Source organism: Coregonus lavaretus (genome assembly GCF_964263955.1).
Source record: "Coregonus lavaretus genome assembly, chromosome: 11".
NCBI lineage: Eukaryota > Metazoa > Chordata > Actinopteri > Salmoniformes > Salmonidae > Coregonus > Coregonus lavaretus.
Window position 1 is genome coordinate 55,046,339 of NC_139998.1, and position 17,755 is coordinate 55,064,093.

The 17,755-nt window shown below is 45.2% G+C and overlaps 1 pseudogene across 1 annotated transcript in view; it reads right to left on the bottom strand.

Annotated features, from left to right (window-relative positions):
• LOC311136976 (calmodulin-regulated spectrin-associated protein 2-like) overlaps positions 1 to 17,755 on the bottom strand; it is a 95,089-nt pseudogene continuing 77,334 nt past the window's right edge. Inside the window, exons 7-17 of the transcript in view lie at positions 13,461 to 13,551; positions 13,207 to 13,306; positions 8,929 to 8,960; positions 8,754 to 8,853; positions 6,453 to 8,550; positions 4,632 to 4,768; positions 4,046 to 4,263; positions 3,161 to 3,233; positions 1,482 to 1,597; positions 663 to 781; positions 1 to 315 (exon numbers count right to left, since the gene is read on the bottom strand). The product of the transcript in view is annotated as a calmodulin-regulated spectrin-associated protein 2-like (transcript). The remainder of the gene's footprint in view (positions 316 to 662; positions 782 to 1,481; positions 1,598 to 3,160; positions 3,234 to 4,045; positions 4,264 to 4,631; positions 4,769 to 6,452; positions 8,551 to 8,753; positions 8,854 to 8,928; positions 8,961 to 13,206; positions 13,307 to 13,460; positions 13,552 to 17,755) is intronic.

The window sequence follows — 17,755 nt, forward strand, 5'->3', positions numbered from 1 at the left end:
AAGTTTCCATTAGGACTTGGCAGGTAACACTTTCTTGGGGGTGGTTGGTTTCCTGGTCTGCCATAGGTGGCCGTGGATCGTGATGGCATCCACACTCGCCGACATGGTCTTGGCGGGGATCTGGCTGAACTGCTTCCTGTCTGAGTTGTACTTGTGGAGGCCCTCGATCATCTTGCTCGTAATGCTCTTGGGCCCGATGCCGATCAGCTTGGTGGCCTTGTCCGTCTCGGGGCAGTACGTGTACAGGGAGCGGAACTGGCAACCCCCGTCCCTGAACAACACCAGGAAGTTGTTGGCTTCTGATTTCTCCATTTCCTGCAAAAGCGAAGCAAATAAATGATAATCATCGTACATCATCGTGACAAGACAACAGACGTGTCATGATTTGCATTGTGACCAGCTCTAGCTGCCTTCTAAGGTAAAAATGTCAGTCGTCAGAAATATGACCACTTTCTGCATATTCTTAGTAAATAATCTATTATAATATGCCATTTAGCAGACTATTTTATCCAAAGCAACTTAAAAGTCATGTAAACATCACCCTAATCAAATGAATATACACTAATGTTAAGAAATCATTCATCTGAAAAGTGAAATTCATTGTATTGAAGTGATGTACATTAAAGATGACCGACACTGTAGAAATAGAATGACCAGATTACCTCCAGAATCTTGTTCTTCTGTCCTTGGTTGACCTTGCCGGCCAGGCAGCAGTGGGCCAGTGCGTTCTGGATTATATGCTTGTTCGATTTGGCACACGGCACCTTGTACAGTTTGGGCCCTGTGCACACAATGGAAAGATGATCAATCGTCATAGCAACCGCTCGATCTAGGGCCTCTTGAGGTTGTCCCCAGCAGTCTGTCAGTAAATCATTTATAAGCATCATCTTAACATCCCTCGTCATGAAATCTCAAGACCAAGGGCCTTCTACGCTATCATCACCTGATCATTTCTGACTGAAACTTTTGCTTAGTTAATATCACTCCTCTGTTTTGCTTGTCTCAAGTTAAAAACAATCATTAATGCAAAACGATCATGGCATGTATGCACATTGGATTCAACATGTTACTCATCCAATGAGCAGAGTAGGGTAGCAGAATTCTGGTAACTTTCCCAAAACACCCTGGTTTCCCAGAAATCCCGGTTGGAAGATTCCTGGAATCAGGAGGTAATAAGCAGAAGATCTGGGAATCCTCCAACCTGGATTTCTGGAAAACCAGGGTGTTTTGGGAAAGTTACCAGAATTCTGCTACCCTAGTGCAGAGTGACAAAAACATATCTTAGTGGTATTCTAATTTTAAATATTCAAATATGCTAGCGGTTTGGAATGATGAATCGGAAAAACCAAATCAGATGTCTAAGCAGCATGACGTGACCCGCTGTATTCAGAACTTCACAAAGCTAATCAAGAGAAATTATAATACAGCTCCTAAAAAGTATTCTATGATGTGTCTTAGTGGTGACGGGGGTGACCACCCACCGGTGTACTCTGTGTTTGATTTCACAGATGACGTGTTGGAGCCATTTTCCCAATTATCCTCCCCATTCTGGCTCCCAGATCGACAAGGGGACAGAAAACCATCTGCAGAATCAGGCCTGACACGCGCACACGCACACGCACACACACACACACACACACACACACACACACACACACACACACACACACACACACACACAGTTAGGTCACCTCTCTCCACGGTTAAAGCGCTGTTACCTCATATGTAGAGTATCTTCAAGGACTTCTTGCTTGCCAAAGCGAAACTATTTGTGTGCAAAGTACAAACAGTGTCTACCCCAAAAATGTGATAATCGCTGACAGGGATGGGCTTCGGCTACTACTGTTCTTTGTATATCGAGTACGAGCTCTCTAAAGGGCTCTACACAGTCTACGCAAACGGAGCCGATGGAGGTCCGTTTGAGTCGAGTTTCCAAAGATTCTGCCGCACACAAATGTACGTTGGCTCCGTTTTCATAGACTTCAAACAACCTAACCAAACTGTACTGAGCTGGCCTGGTTATGCATCCACCATAATTGCTAAAATCGTGTTGGAAAGGACAATGTGAAAAGTCCCAGTTTGGTTCAGGTCAGCACAGTAAAAGAGGATAACTCTAGTGTCATGCAAGCAGCAGTGAAGCAATGTGACGCCATCAAGTGCTCTATGGGGCCAGTTACTACAGGGGCCTATATCTCAACCAACTCATCTTATTGAGATAGACTTAGCATAGGGAAGACGTTGACAGTCTGTCAGTGAAGCATCAAGTGGAATATAGGCAGGAATAAATCCTGTTTTGTGTAGAGAGGGCAAAAAGCATTAAAGCAGGGGTTGATGGTGAGATCTGACAAAGTCACATTGAAGGGTGTTGGTGGGACCATGAGGCATCACATGGGTCATGTTCATTAGGCACCAAACGGATGAAAACGTTGCAAACTTTTTCCTTTGCATACCCTAATGAACATAACCCTGGACTTGGTATTGGCCAGTGTTTTAAGACTTGCCATAAGGACTCTCGTTCTTACATTTTTACATAAACATTTTAGTCATTTAGCAGACGCTCTTATCCAGAGCGACTTACAGTTAGTGAGTGCATACATTTTTCATACTGGTCCCCCCGAGGGAATCGAACCCGCAACCCTGGCATCGCAAGCGCCATACTCTACCAACTGAGCTACCGTTGCACAGAAGCTGGGAGAGTGAGGTGGCTTTAGGGTTAAACTACTACACAGGAACTAACCTTCTCCTTCTCCGTTTAGGAGAGCTCAGTAAGAAGCACAGACTGCCAGAGCGTAAGCTGACACTTCTGACAGTTCCCGAACATTACGAGGTCAAAGAGAGAGTAGGTTAAAGAAAGAGAGAGCAGAGAATATAGAACGTGTTAGCTAGGTTAAAATCTGTTGGCTAGAGAAAGGGGTTAACAAAGCAGGTCAGAAGCGTCAATGAAACTGTGTCAATAGTGTTATTTTAGGGTGAATCTTAACTTCCACTTAAGTCAAATTTGCACTTAGTCTCCCATTGACTTCAATGCATGGCTACGTGAAAATTAAACTGAAGTGGAAGTTATAATTTACCCCTTAAACTAGAAGAAATGTTAAGATAGAATTCAAGTAGGCATACATATGCATACTTTTCCTATACTGTTAACAGAAAGGAGTCTTACCTTGGTGTTCTCTTCTCAGAGTGCACAGTGTAGCTGTCTCCCAGGTTGAGAGAGGCCAGAGACAAGTTGGACACTGAAAAAACACGAGGTTGTGAAACACAAGTTTGGCACAAGACGGGATCACAGTTACACCACGATCACAACACGATGCCGTCCTTCCCACTTCGTGCCCACCTAGTAACGGCTATCTGCAGCATCATCTGATATGCGCAAACACACACACACACCTCTGTATGGCTCATTCAATTTGGCAGGAATTTGATTTTGAGTTCAAAGACTGACGGTGGTTGCCATGGAAACCAACCAGCGTCCCACATAGCATAATTAAGTGTCTTTGCCAGACTACCAGAGATCGATTCATGCAACACATTACATTACAAGATCAAATGAGTCAAATTGGTTTGGCAAAGCGGTTAAGAAATCCGGCAGGGTTAACTACTGCATTTAAAATAAGATGCTTTCACAAAGAAGCAATGCAATTTGTTAGTAGTACTAGTAGTTTGCATGCAGATCTCAACTACACCTAGAACAGTCTCTAATCTTCCATAAGAAGCCATGCTGAGCTGCAGAGAAACAGTGTTTTATCACAGGTGGCACTGAGCTGCAGAGAAACAGTGTTTTATCACAGGTGGCACTGAGCTGCAGAGAAACAGTGTTTTATCACAGGTGGCACTGAGCTGCAGAGAAACAGTGTTTTATCACAGGTGGCACTGAGCTGCAGAGAAACAGTGTTTTATCACAGGTGGCACTGAGCTGCAGAGAAACAGTGTTTTATCACAGGTGGCACAAAGCTAGCTGTGGTGGCATGCTCAGGCACATTCGCCACGCCAAACACGACCCCAACATTGACCCCCGACTCCTGAGAGAGGTCATTGCCACGGTTACCTGCTGCCCTGGCCGGGGTTCTGGGGGATTCCATGCTGTCCCGGTGGATGGACTTGGGCCGGGCTCTCCTTTGCTTGGCGCCGGACGGTCGGTGCTTGATCACCGTGTCCATGTCCTCCACGAGCTTGAGCTGCTTCCTCCTCAGGTACTCCTGCTTGATTAACTCCCGGCGGACTTTCCCCTCCTCCTTCCTCATGTGCTCCTCCTCCGCTTTCACTCTAAGAGGAAGAGGACAGGTTACTTGTGACCACAGCGTCAATAGAAGACAATAGATTATACTAGATGAAGAACAGCTAAAACTATGACCAGGACGTAATCATACATAAACTCTGGTATGTAATTGATCATAGTATGTGACTCCTGATGGAGGCATACGACCAGACAATCAGTAGTAAGGTACTTTGATCCATTGCATCGGCATTTTATGCACTTTGACCAAATACAATGTGATTGATTAACATATAACAGCGTGATGCAACGTGTGACCACATTTTTGTTTACTCTATAATCAAGTGGGAGTGTCTGGACGTGGGTCTGGTATGTGCAAGCGTGCACCTGTGTGGGCGGGAGGGAATACATAGCCTACCGTGACTCCTCCTTCTTCTGCTCTAGCCCCGCCTCCTGCTGCAGCTTCTTCTGCTGCGTGTCCTTGTCCCTCCTCAGCCTCTTCTCCAGGAGAGCAACCCTCCTCTCTGCCATGTTGTCTTCCTCCTTCCCATCACCCTGGAGACAGAGACACACAAACAGTTACAGCCAGGAACCCTCTCTACAGGGTCGCATTCAGCCAACTTTCAGATAGAAATACGCGACAGTATGTAGAACAAACATGCCTCTCTGATATGTAGAATAAGGAATCACGTTGGCTCTATTCATGGCATTTCTATCTGCAACGTTGGACACAGTTTGGCTACTGAATGTGGTCCAGGAATTCCCTGCCTAATGTGAGCTGTTGTTTTTTCTGGTACATTTAAAGGAGCGGTTTCACAGACCAATATTATACAGTACCTACTCCTCTGGACTGAAAATCACTTTAAGTGGAGACTCTCCCTTGAACATGCTAGCACTTTCAATGGAGATTATTAATTGAACATGTTTTTTTTTGTCTAAGAGTCTAAGCAACAGCCCCTTGTTGAGTTTATTTAAAGCAATTTTACAACTAAACTGTGAACGGTGCTCTCTCTAATAGCAACATCCCTGTACTGACCAATATTTCTTACTATGGCACACTCAAAATCCAATACAAAGTGGTAGAGCATGGCGCTTGCAACGCCAGGGTTGTGGCGTTGCAAGCGCCGTTTCCCACGGGGGGCCAGTATGAAAAATTAAAAAAAGAATGTATGCACTAACTAACTGTAAGTCGCTCTGGATAAGAGCGTCTGCTAAATGACTAAAAAATAAAATACAAAAATAGATTTCATCGTGACCTCATCACAGCTATCCTACAACTAGCTCAACATCTCTGCCAACCCACTTCTTAGCAGCTGCATTTAAATAATTCACAAGCTCCAGTTTCCTGACCTAGATGAAGCCACAGACGACTGGCTAGCTACCGTCCTCACAATAGGAAGAACCATGTTGTCCTCAGCCCGACCTCTTTAAAGAGCCATTCATCATCTCATATTAAAAACGGAGTGTTTCCTTTCAAAAAACAAAGATGGCTGCCAACAGAACCAAAGCAAATTGCTTTGTCATAGAACTGGGGCACAGGTTTTTTCAATTACATAGGAAAATAGTAATTTTTGGCAGTCAAATGTCCAGAATCTGTCATTTACACACTGATGAAATGGCTAAAATAACACACTTATGTGATGGCTATTGTTTTGGAGATTATTCAGATGCGGCAGGTAGCTTAGTGGGTAAGAGCGTTGTGCCAGTAACCGAAAGGTCGCTGGTTCTAATCCCCGAGCCGACTAGGTGAAAAATCTGTCGATGTGCCCTTGAGCAAGGCACTTAACCCTAATTGCTCCTGTAAGTCGCTCTGGATAAGAGCGTCTGCTAAATGACTAAAATGTAAAATGTAAATGTTAAAGCCATTCCAACTGTTCAGTGAGTGAATACAGTTGAAATAGCAACTGTATTAAAGAGGCTATACAGAACGTTTGCCTCTGGGGGAGCTCTTGAGCCAAAAGGGGTTCCCTAAATGGACAGAAATATTGAAATGACCTCACAACAGTGGAGGCTGCTGAGGGGAGGACAGCTCATAATAATGTCTGGAACAGAGCAAATGGAATGGCATCCAACACATGGAAACCATGGAAACCATGCGTATGATGTATTTGCTACCATTCCACTAATTCCACTCCAGCCATTACGACGAGCCCGTCCTCCCCAATTAAGGTGCCACCAACCTCCTGTGGCTCACAACTATTAGCAACTAAACTTCCATAGTGTATCTTTAACTTCATACCTTAAAGAAAAAGCCACAGGCCATGTTGTGGTCATCGCCATAGGTCCCTTGCATGTCTTCACTCTCCTCCATTTCCTCTCCCTCCAGGGGCTTGAGCACGTACAGAGGCACCTCAATCAGGTTGCTTCTGGCCTGGCCAAACATGTCTAAGATAAGGGGGGTCTCTGTGGGGGTGACCGTAAAGGACTCTTTCACTGGCTGGGCCAGCACTTCAGATACGGTCGACACCATTATGGGTTGGATCTCCTCCATTTTGTCCTTCTGCTCCTCTATCTCCTTCTCCTCATCTTCCTCGTCTACCTCATCTTCATCCTTCTTGGAAATCTCTAGGGTCCTTTGTTGTGTTCTCTGGTTGTATTTGGCTGGGGAGGTGGGTGACGAGTCACTAACAGCCTCTCTCTCTGGGGATAGTACAGGCTCAGTGTCCCTGTCTCCGGTCTCGGTGGTGTCTCCGGTGGGTTTGTCCCCCATGTAAGTGAAGGCCATGGGCTGGCATGGGGAGAAACGGCGTAGGCGGGGGAGGCTGTCCACGGACTGGGGCGCTGTCAGGCAGCGGTTATAGGGGGCCAGCTTAAGCTCGCTGGGGCGCGGCGTGCGGGGGTTCCGCGAGTGGAAGGAGGCCGACTTCCTCTTGATGCTGGTGGGTGAGCGGTGGGTGGAGCGGGGCGAGTCAGCCGGGGAGGGCGAGTCGGAGGATCGGGCGGAGGTGCGAGCGTATTTCTGGGGCGAGGGCTGGGTCTGGGGAGGGGGGATGACCCAGGCCTTTTGTTGCTGTTGTTCCCTCATGGCCATGATGACCTCCTGCTGCTGGGCCAGGCGCTGCATCTCCATCTGCAGGAAGCCCAGTGAGTGGTTGAGCTTCTCCATGGAGCGTGTGTAGTTTGCTAGATCCACCTCGCTGGGACCTTGACCTCCCTCTTCTCTCATGCTGCCTCCTGGGGATTTCAGCCAGCAGACCCCAGAGGGCATGTCCGCTTTGCTCCTCCCAGTTTTCCTCTCCTCCTCCGCAGTCATATTCCCCCTTTCCCCATCTCCTCCTCTCCTACTCTTGACCACGTCCAGGAAGGCGGAGCGGCCCATCCTCTGGCGGTGGCGCATAAACGCCGCCTCCACCATCTTCTTCTGTGTCTCAATGGCTTTTCGCTTCTCCTCCAGGCGCATGCGCAGCTGCACCATCTCCGATGCCATGGCTTGAGCCGGGTCGCTAGGGGGAGGGGCCTGGGATGGCCCAGTGGGAGGGGCTTGGGTAAGGGGCATGCTCTGTTGATGGACGGGGCTGTGCTCTGGGGTGGGTGCCCAGGAGACGGACAAGGGGAGGCCTAGTTCCGAGCCCTCTGGAGTGGTCTTGAGGGAGCTTCCGCCCCCGCTGCTGCTGCTTCTTCTCCCTGATTCAGGGATGTTGAGCTTCCGCAACTTCTGCTCTGCGAAGCTGGTCATCTTGATGCCGGAGCTAGTGGAGGGAGATTTGCCGTAGCTTGAAATGCTGGGGCAGGTGCTGGGTGTGTCCATGTCCAGTTCCATGCTCGCAGCTTCCATCAGCGAAGAGTCCTCGTCCAGCCTCTCGCCGATGTCCTCCGTCCTCACGTGGTTGTCTGTGTTCAGTGAGTCCAGTTCCATGTTCTCCGGTTGAGCCTTGGGGTCCAGGCCGACTACGCCTCTGCCCCGGTTTTGACTGTGCAGGAAGAAGCCACGGTTGATGCCCTCCGCCAGGGGGCACTGTGTGGGCTTCCTCCCGGTGTTGTGGATGATCTGGAGGGCCTCCTCCATGCTGGGGATGGCTGCGCCGTTTCCATGCCCATCCAGGGCTGAGGAGCCATCAGGGAACCTCAGCAGGCCTCCAGAGGGTTGAGGCCTGCCAGGCTGTCTTGGCAGATCAGGACCTGCCAGGCTGTCCGGGCAGCCCTCGTCCTCAATGCCCACGCCCGGCCCATTGATGGGCTGGAAGGACAGCTTCCTCTTCATGTCCCTGGGCATTTGGTGGACCTTGAAGCCCTCTGTGCTGGCAGAGTGAGTCATGCCACGGCCGGGGGGAGTGGACGTCTGGGTGGTGTCCTCTTTGTCGAAGGGAATGTCGAAGGATACCCCGTAAGGCCCGGACCTGGCAAAAACAAACAGTCCGTCAGTCCATCCATCCATCCATCCATTGTTATGTGTGTAGTGCTTTTAATAATCCTACAGCCCAAAAAGTAAGACACAACTAACAAGAGTAATTGAAGCATAACAGGGGTCCAATTTCACATCAGAAACATCCTACTCATATACCAAACAATAATGCAAACGTATTCACGTAGTCCATGACACCTTTGCTCCTTGGGCCAGGTTCCTACGCAGCCATCCACAAAGGACATTGAGGTCGATCTCTTCATGTCACCTTGATGATGAGAATGAACAAAATAAGCATCTCATATCGGATACAACTAACTCCATTCAAATTCAAATGTTTATTAATGTTGAAAGCCAAAAGTTATCTTGTTACCCGAGTTCCTAGGTTGAGGTCGTAGAGGCAGACTAGAGGGAGAGACATTTAGAAAATTAAATTGACAATCATGAAAACTTAATGAAAGCTTTTTAAAGCTTTGGCCCCATAGCTTGAGCGGTATATCATGTATGTCCAACCCAGAATACATTCCAGATGGGTTTGCATAACCTCTATCCAATATCCCATGTAGATGCTGTAGCTTTAACAGATAACCACATCAAAATAATCCAGGTCAGAAGAGCTAGGGCATACTGAACTGGACTGAACTGAACTGGACTATATTGAACTGTACTGAACTGTACTGAACTGGACTATATTGAACTGTACTGAACTGGACTCAACTGGACTATATTGAACTGTACTGAACTGGACTGAACTGGACTGAACTGAACTATATTGAACTGTACTGAACTGGACTATATTGAACTGTACTGAACTGGACTATATTGAACTGTACTGAACTGGACTCAACTGGACTATATTGAACTGTACTGAACTGGACTGAACTGAACTATATTGAACTGGACTATATTGAACTGTACTGAACTGTACTATATTGAACTGTACTGAACTGGACTATATTGAACTGTACTGAACTATATTGAACTGTACTGAACTGACCTCACCTAAGTAAAAGTATGTGGGCTACTGCTGTTCTATTGCAGTCATTAGGTCATTATTCTAAAAGACAATGTGTTCTTCATATTGACTAGTCTCTTTTCACAGTGGAGCGTGCAGCGCACCGTGGGTCTGGCCAGAGAGACAAGACTTCTCAATAACCAACCTGGTTAAATGATGGTCATAAATAAATGTACCTGGTTAAATGATGGTCATAAATAAATGTGTATATATATATATATATATATATATATATATATATATATATATACACATTTATTTATGACCATCATTTAACCAGGTCAATATGAAGAACAATATGAAGAACACATTGTCTTTTACAATAATGACCTGATGACTGCAATAGAACAGCAGTAGCCCACATACTTTTACTTAGGTGAGGTCATATATATATATATATAAACTGTTGGTCCCATGTTTCATGAGCTGAAATAAAAGATCCCAGAAATGTTCCATATGCACAAAAAGCTTATTTCTCTCAAAATTTGAGCACAAATTTGTTTAGATCCCTGTTAGTGAGCATTTCTCCTTTGCCAAGATAATCCATTCACCTGACAGGTGTGGCATATCAAGAAGCTGATTAAACAGCATGATCATTACACAGGTGCACCTTGTTCTGGGGATAATAAAAGGCCACTCTAAAATGTGCAGTTTTGTCACACAACACAATGCCACAGATGTCTCACAGATGAGGGAGTGTGCAATTGGAATGCTGACTGCAGGAATGTCCACCAAAGCTGTTGCCAGAGAATTGAATGTTCATTTCTCTACCATAAGCCGCCTCCAATGTCGTTTTAGAGAATTTGTCAGTACGTCCAACCAGCCTCACAACCGCAGACCACGTGTAACCACGCCAGCCCAAGACCACATCCGGCTTCTTCACCTGCGGGATCATCTGAGACCAGCCACCCGGACCGCTGATGAAACGGAGGAATATTTCTATCTGATAAAGCCCTTTTGTGGGGAAAAACTCATTCTGATTGGCTGGGCCTGGCTCCCCAGTGGGTGGGCCTATGCCCTCCCAGGCCCACCCATGGCTGCGCTCCTGCCCAGTCATGTGAAATCCATAGATTAGGGACTCATTTATTTATTTCAATTGACTGATTTCCTTATATGAACTGTAACTCAGTAAAATCTTTTGAAATTGTTGCATGTAGCGTTTACAGTGCATTCGGAAAGTATTCAGACCCCTTGATTTTTTTCCACATTTTGTTACGTTACAGCCTTATTGTAAAATGGATTAAATAGCTTTTTCCCTTCATCAAACTACACACAATACCCCATAATGACAAAGCAAAAACTGGTTTTAGAAATCTTTGCACATTTATAAAAAATAAAAAACGGAATAACACATTTACGTATGTATTCAGACCCTTTACTCAGTACTTTGTTGAAGCACCTTTGGCAGCGATTACAACCTTGAGGCTTCTTGGGTATGACGCTACAAGCTTGGCACACCTATATTTGGGGAGTTTCTCCCATTCTTCCCTGCAGATCCTCTCAAGCGCTGTCAGGTTGGATGGGGAGCATTGCTTCACAGCTATTTTCAGGTCTCTCCAGAGATGTTTGATCGGGTTCAAGTCCGGGCTCCGGCTGGGCCACTCAAGGACATTCAGAGACTTGTCCCGAAGCCACTCCTGCGTTGTCTTGGCTGTGTGCTTAGGGTCGTTGTCCTGTTGGAAGGTGAACCTTCACCCCAGTCTGAGGTCATGAGCACTCTGGAGCAGGTTTTCATCAAGGATCTCTCTGTACCTTGCTCCATTCATCTTTGCCTAGATCCTGACTAGTCTCACAGTCCCTGCCGCTGAAAAATATCCCCCCACCATGCTTCACTGTAGGGATGGTGCCAGGTTTCCTCCAGACGTGACGCTTGGCATTCAGGCCAAAGAGTTCAATCTTGTTTCTCATGGTCTGAGAGTCCTTTAGATGTCTTTTGGCAAACTCCAAGCGGGCTGTCATGTGCCTTTTACTGAGGAGTGGCTTCCGTCTGGCCACTCTACCATAAAGGCCTGATTGGTGGAGTGCTGCAGAGATGGTTGTCCTTCTGGAAGGTTCTCCCATCTCCACAGAGGAAGTCTGGAGCTCTGTCAGAGTGACCATCGGGTTCTTGGTCACCTCCCTGACCAAGGCCCTTCTCCCCCGGTTGCTCAGTTTGGCCGGGCGGCCAGCTCTAGGAAGAGTCTTGGTGGTTCCAAACTTCTTCCATTTAAGAATGATGGAGGCCACTGTGTTCTTGGGGACCTTCAATGCTGCAGAAATGTTTTGGTACCCTTCCCCAGATCTGTGCCTCGACACAATCCTGTCTTGGAGCTTTACGGACAATTCCTTCGACCTCATGGCTTGGTTTTTGCTCTGACATGCACTGTCAACTGTGGGACCTTATATAGACAGGTGTGTGCCTTTCCAAATCATGTCCAATCAATTGAATGTACCACAGGTGGACTCCAATCAAGTTGTAGAAACATCTCAAGGATGATCAATGGAAACAGGATGCACCTGAGCTCAATTTCTACGTGACCCCAAACTTTTGAACGGTAGTGTATACTGTATATGCCATTTAGCAGACACTTTTTTATCCAAAGCGACTTACAGTACACTCTTTGAAAAAAGGGTTCCAAAAGGGGTTCTACGGCAGTCCCCATAGGAGAACCCTTTTTGGTTCCAGGTAGAACCTTTTTGGTTCAAGGTAGAACTATTTTGGGCTCCATGTAGAACCCTCTGTGGAAAGGGTTCTACATCAAATCAAATGTTATTTGTCACATGCTTCGAATACAACAGGTTAACTAACAATGCAACGTTTTTTTAAAGTAAGAAAAATTTGCTAAACTAAAGGAAAAATAGTAACACAATAAAATAACAATAACGAGGCTATATACAAGGAGTACCGGAACCGAGTCAATGTGCAGGGGTATAGGTTAGTCGAGGTAATTTGTACATGTTGGTAGGGGTAAAGTGACTATGCATAGATAATAAACAGAGAGTAGCAGCAGCGTATGTGAAGAGTGTGAAGGAATGTGAATGTACTTGTGTGTGGCATCAATATGCATGTGTGTGTGCAGGAGCCTTTTGTTCCCAGACTTGGCGCTCCGGTACCGCTTGCTGTGCGGTAGCAGAGAGAACAGTTATGACTTGGTTGGCTGGAGTCTTGACAATTTTTAGGGCATTCCTCTGACACCGCCTGGTATAGAGGTCCAAACATTTTCGGCCTCCTGACGGTTACTGCACTGTTGGAGCTAGGAACACAAGCATTTCGCTACACCCGCTAAACATGTGTATGCGACCAATAACATTTGATATGATTTGAATAGGTGTTGTCGTGCCCTCTTAACGATTGTCTTGGTGTGTTTGGACCATGATAGGTACTTAGTGATGTGGAACTCAAAAGGGTTCTACCTGTAACCAAAAGGGTTCTACCTAGAACCAAAAGGGTTCTACCTAGAACCAAAAGGGTTCTACCTAGAACCAAACAGGTTTCTTCAAATGGTTATCCTATTGGGACAGCCAAAGAACCCTTTTAGGTTCTAGATAGCAACTTGAGAGTGTAGTGCGTGGCTACATATTCTTCTGGGTGCCCCGAGTGGGAATCAAACATACCAACTGAACCACACTGGACCATTAATGAATAACAAATAGTACCTGGGTGGTTCTGGGCTGGACGGTCTCTCCATGAAGCTCTTCTTGGTGACATTGGAGATGGGAACAGAGGGCATGTTCCTCAACGATGTGAGGGCTGGCTCTGAAAACATAAACACATAACTCTCACTGAAACCAATCCGTAGAGCAGGAATTCTTTCACTGGGATGTCTGAAGGTTTGCCCCCCCCCCCCCCCCCCCTCAAAAAAAAAAAAACAGTTCTGGGGTTACATAAAAAACGATTTCCCCTGTCTTACCTTCAGTGTCCAGAACTCTTGGTTGTACAAAGGTGGGCTTCACCACCTCAAACCAATAGAACAGCTCGGCCAGGAACACAAGGTGGTTATTCTGGAAAATACGAAAACAGACAGGATATGGGGTTAAGGCAGTAGTACAGAGAAAGCACACAGTCTCAGCATCAACATTAACACACCAGGCAAAATAATCCTGCAACATGAACTCTTTGAGAAAAGCATGACAGTTCAAAACTGTCAAATGCAGTATACCTGTGCTTCCACAAGATGTCTCTGTTCACTTAGAAAAAGACAAAAACCTTGCATAAACTTCTATTTTTTTATCTGTCAGTGCACATCATAAATACTTAATTAAGTACGGTGAGTTAGTACATTGAAATTCTCTTAACAAAAACCTTTTTTATAGACCAAAGTCAATCCACCGATCTGTTTAGGGTAAGAATGTGACCTCCCTCAGTTACTTCTCTCACCTTATTTATACAGCATTTCCCCCTCAATCAATCAAATCAATCACACTGAAAACAGAGGTCACATTATTTTACAGTACAAGAGTGATCGTGTTAACTTAATCTATCATTTAGATAATGACATGTGGTACTGTTGGTACTCAAATGTGCCTATGAGTGAAATCAATATAGGGATTAGTCTAGTTTCTGCTATTCTCCCGATGGGCACAGAGCCAAATGAATAGGACCTCTGTGGATCTGTATGGCCAGGTCACCTGTACACAGAGGGGAAAGCCAATGTTTCCTTTCCCTTGTTCTCAATGTAGGACTGTTACACCGCTTCAACCCATGCCCTGGTCTAAAACCAGCTCAGATAGAGGAGTGGAAGAGGAAAATCCACAGGGACCGAAATCCTTTCAAAGAGCAGCTGTCCGGGAGAAAAAAATATTGACTCATGACACTTTAGAATGATGATCCAAACACAATTTATTTTCTTCGTACATGCTGAAATTGAAAATCAACCAATCCTAGAAATTGAATACAGGCCTGGTATCAGAAGGCTGATGGCACTGTAGTGTGATAAGAGTGTCTGGTAAATGATCAAAATGTAAATGTTAAAATAAACTACTGCAAAGCATGCTGGGCATTAATCAAATGAGATCCACTGCCAAAACAAGGACAATAACAAAAATGAGAAAAAATGAAATGCACTCACTAACTGTAAGTCGCTCTGGATAAGAGCTTCTGCTAAATGACTAAAATGTAAAATGTAACAATAACCAGTGTGCTTTACAATTGTTTATTTTTACATAAACATTTACATTTTGGTCATTAGCAGATTTATCCCGAGCGACTTACAGTCAGTGCATTCAACTATGGTAGATAAACAACCACATGTCTAAGGTCACGTCATGGAATTTTGGATGATGGTAATTGGCCAGCCAAATGACCGCGGTCACTGTAAAACCCTTTTTTTAACGCACATTTTCTCCTCTCCTCCACTCCTGACTGCATGTGCTGAAATTGAAATATAATGAATAGAATAGGCATTCCCATTTACGTCAATGATGGCATAATGGGTGAACTGGTGGCCATTGCGAGTTTACCCATAGGAGCAAAAGCAGGAAGTAATATTTGTGCTAAAATACGTGATGTGGTTTGTTGATTCAACTCAACTGACATTACAAAAAATACATTCCATTACATGAGCCACATCAGTTAGAATCATTTGAATGAACATTCTACATTACCATGGAAATTATTGCATCACAATACCAGGCAGCCATTGCAAGTGTTACCATGAGTTTACCAGTCAAATTGCCAGGGTTAGAGGAGATTCCCTAAAAATACGCCACTTCGATACAGCTACGACTTTTCCGTAGCAGGTTAGGAGAACTTACACAGTAGGTTAGGAGAATCAACGTAGCAGGTTAGGAGAATTAAGTTAAGATTAGGAAAAGGGTAAGGGGAAATGCTCTCCTAACCTGCTACGAAAAGTAACTTGTATCGAAGTGGCGTGTTTTTAGGGAGGCCCAGGGTTAGAGGTTCCAACTGTTCTATTTATTATATTTCTATGTGTGCTGCTGCATTGTGGGAGGCATTGCCTAGGCAACCAAAGACTTGTTTGATTGTTTCAGCAAGGTGCAACAACCACAGGAATGCCCAGCATCCTGTCTTCAGTCAGCTTTTCGATCAACATAAAAATAAGTCTTCAGTCAGCTTTTCGATCAACATAAAAATAAGTCTTCAGTCAGCTTTTCGATCAACATAAAAATAAGTCTTAAGTCAGCTTTTCGTTCAACATAAAAATAAGTCTTCAGTCAGCTTTTCGATCAACATAAAAATAAGTCTTAAGTCAGCTGTTCGTTCAACATAAAAATCTCTGTGTGTACAGTATGTGTGCGCGTGTGTGTGTGGACACTGCACAGGTGTGTGTGTGTGTGTGTGTGTGTGTGTGATTCAGTCCTTCAGAAATATTTACCCTCAGCCGTTTAACAGTATTTTTCAAGACAGCAGAAGCAGCTAACTACAGGTGACTACTACTATTTTAAAATGGCAACCGTGAGCAGGTTTTGGTCATGCAGAGCATAGCTGCCTTAGATAGCATGTGTCCATATAGGAATTCTAAGAGCATAGCACATCCTGTTGTTACATAAACAATAATCTCTTCAACCCAAATAACCAGTGATGCAAAACCAGCGCATCAGAATCATATTGCTCATATTACAGGGTGATGATAGTCTCATGACAGACGTAACATTTGAATATTTTCATCTCTAATGAATATTGAGAGATTATTTGGTAGCCAAAGCATTGACAAACAACCATCTGGCCAGAACATTGACAAACACAGTGATCTAATGACAAACTCTGTCTAGCAATTTAACTACGGTAAATGATCACAATGATTATGATTCATATATTGTCAACCAAGTTCAATCATTCAAGGTGTATAGCTACTTCTGAACAGAACCCCCACCATAACAATCTCTAATCCTATCACTCAAATACTATAACATACAGTACAAGAAACAATATCAAACATTTCTCAACTGCATGTAGTTTCTTCTGGCCAGCTGCACCATTTCTATTGCCTGGTTGCAGATCTGTTTGTGCTGTCTTGCCAATTCCTATGGTCATTGTCACACCAGATTGCAAGACAGCACAAACTGATCTGGGACCAGGCTATAATTTATATTGCGGTTAGCTGCAGTAACCAGCCTACCTCCTCTAGTCTGTTCAGCTACAGTAACCAGCCTACCTCCTCTAGTCTGTTCAGCTACAGTAACCAGCCTACCTCCTCTAGTCTGTTCAGCTACAGTAACCAGCCTACCTCCTCCAGGTCTGTTCAGCTACAGTAACCAGCCTACCTCCTCCAGGTCTGTTCAGCTACAGTAACCAGCCTACCTCCTCCAGGTCTGTTCAGCTACAGTAACCAGCCTACCTCCTCCAGGTCTGTTGCGGGGGCCCTCCCATTAGATTGTGAAGTGATATCTCTCCTAACACACTCTCCAGTCAAACAGCCACTCTGTTCTGGGCCCGATTTCCTACTGATCTCCTACTCACAACACCACAACCCTGTCGCCTGACATTACCTCGCCCCGTTGCCAGATTTCCCTGTCACTCACTGTTCTGTGGCGGGTTGCCAGAAGTGCAGATTGCAGCGCATCACTCCATGTCTATGAAGAGAGCTCATTGGTACTGAATGCAAACAAAGCTGACGCTAAAATGGAGGGATAATCTTTTTAGCAGGGACCACACTGGTAACCCCGCCCCCCTCGGAGGACGCCCACACAAAGGATACCAAGGGCTGTGATGTCATTAATCACTTACTGTAGCCAAGGGGGGGGGGGGGGGGGGGGGTTAGACTACAGACCTGTGTGGCTGATAGGAAGACAGAGAAACACAGCCCTCTTACAGGCCAATAGGTTAAAAGCAAGACTGTAGCTTATAAAAACAGTGAAACTGCAACCGACTTCCACAGAGCAAACTCATGATGTACCCTCAGTAGATAGCAGCACAACCACCCAATTGTGATTAAGGTGTTCGGGTTAGAAGAAGCAACATTTATTTTTCATTTTCAGTCTGCAGATGGTAATTTAGATCAGCAGTGAATTGATTAAATATATAATGTGTGAACCAAAGTGAGGAGGCTGACATGATTTAGTACCAAGGCCTCTAATAAAAAAAGACTGGGCATGCTTTCACGTCTCTGTGTACCCGGAGATATGTTAGTGTGTGTCAAGTGGGGGGTTGAGTGGAGAAACAGACTAACAACCTACAGTATGCATAACGTTTACACACGCACACACACTTTGTATGTCCCTTCGCCTCTTAAATTACTCCATGTGA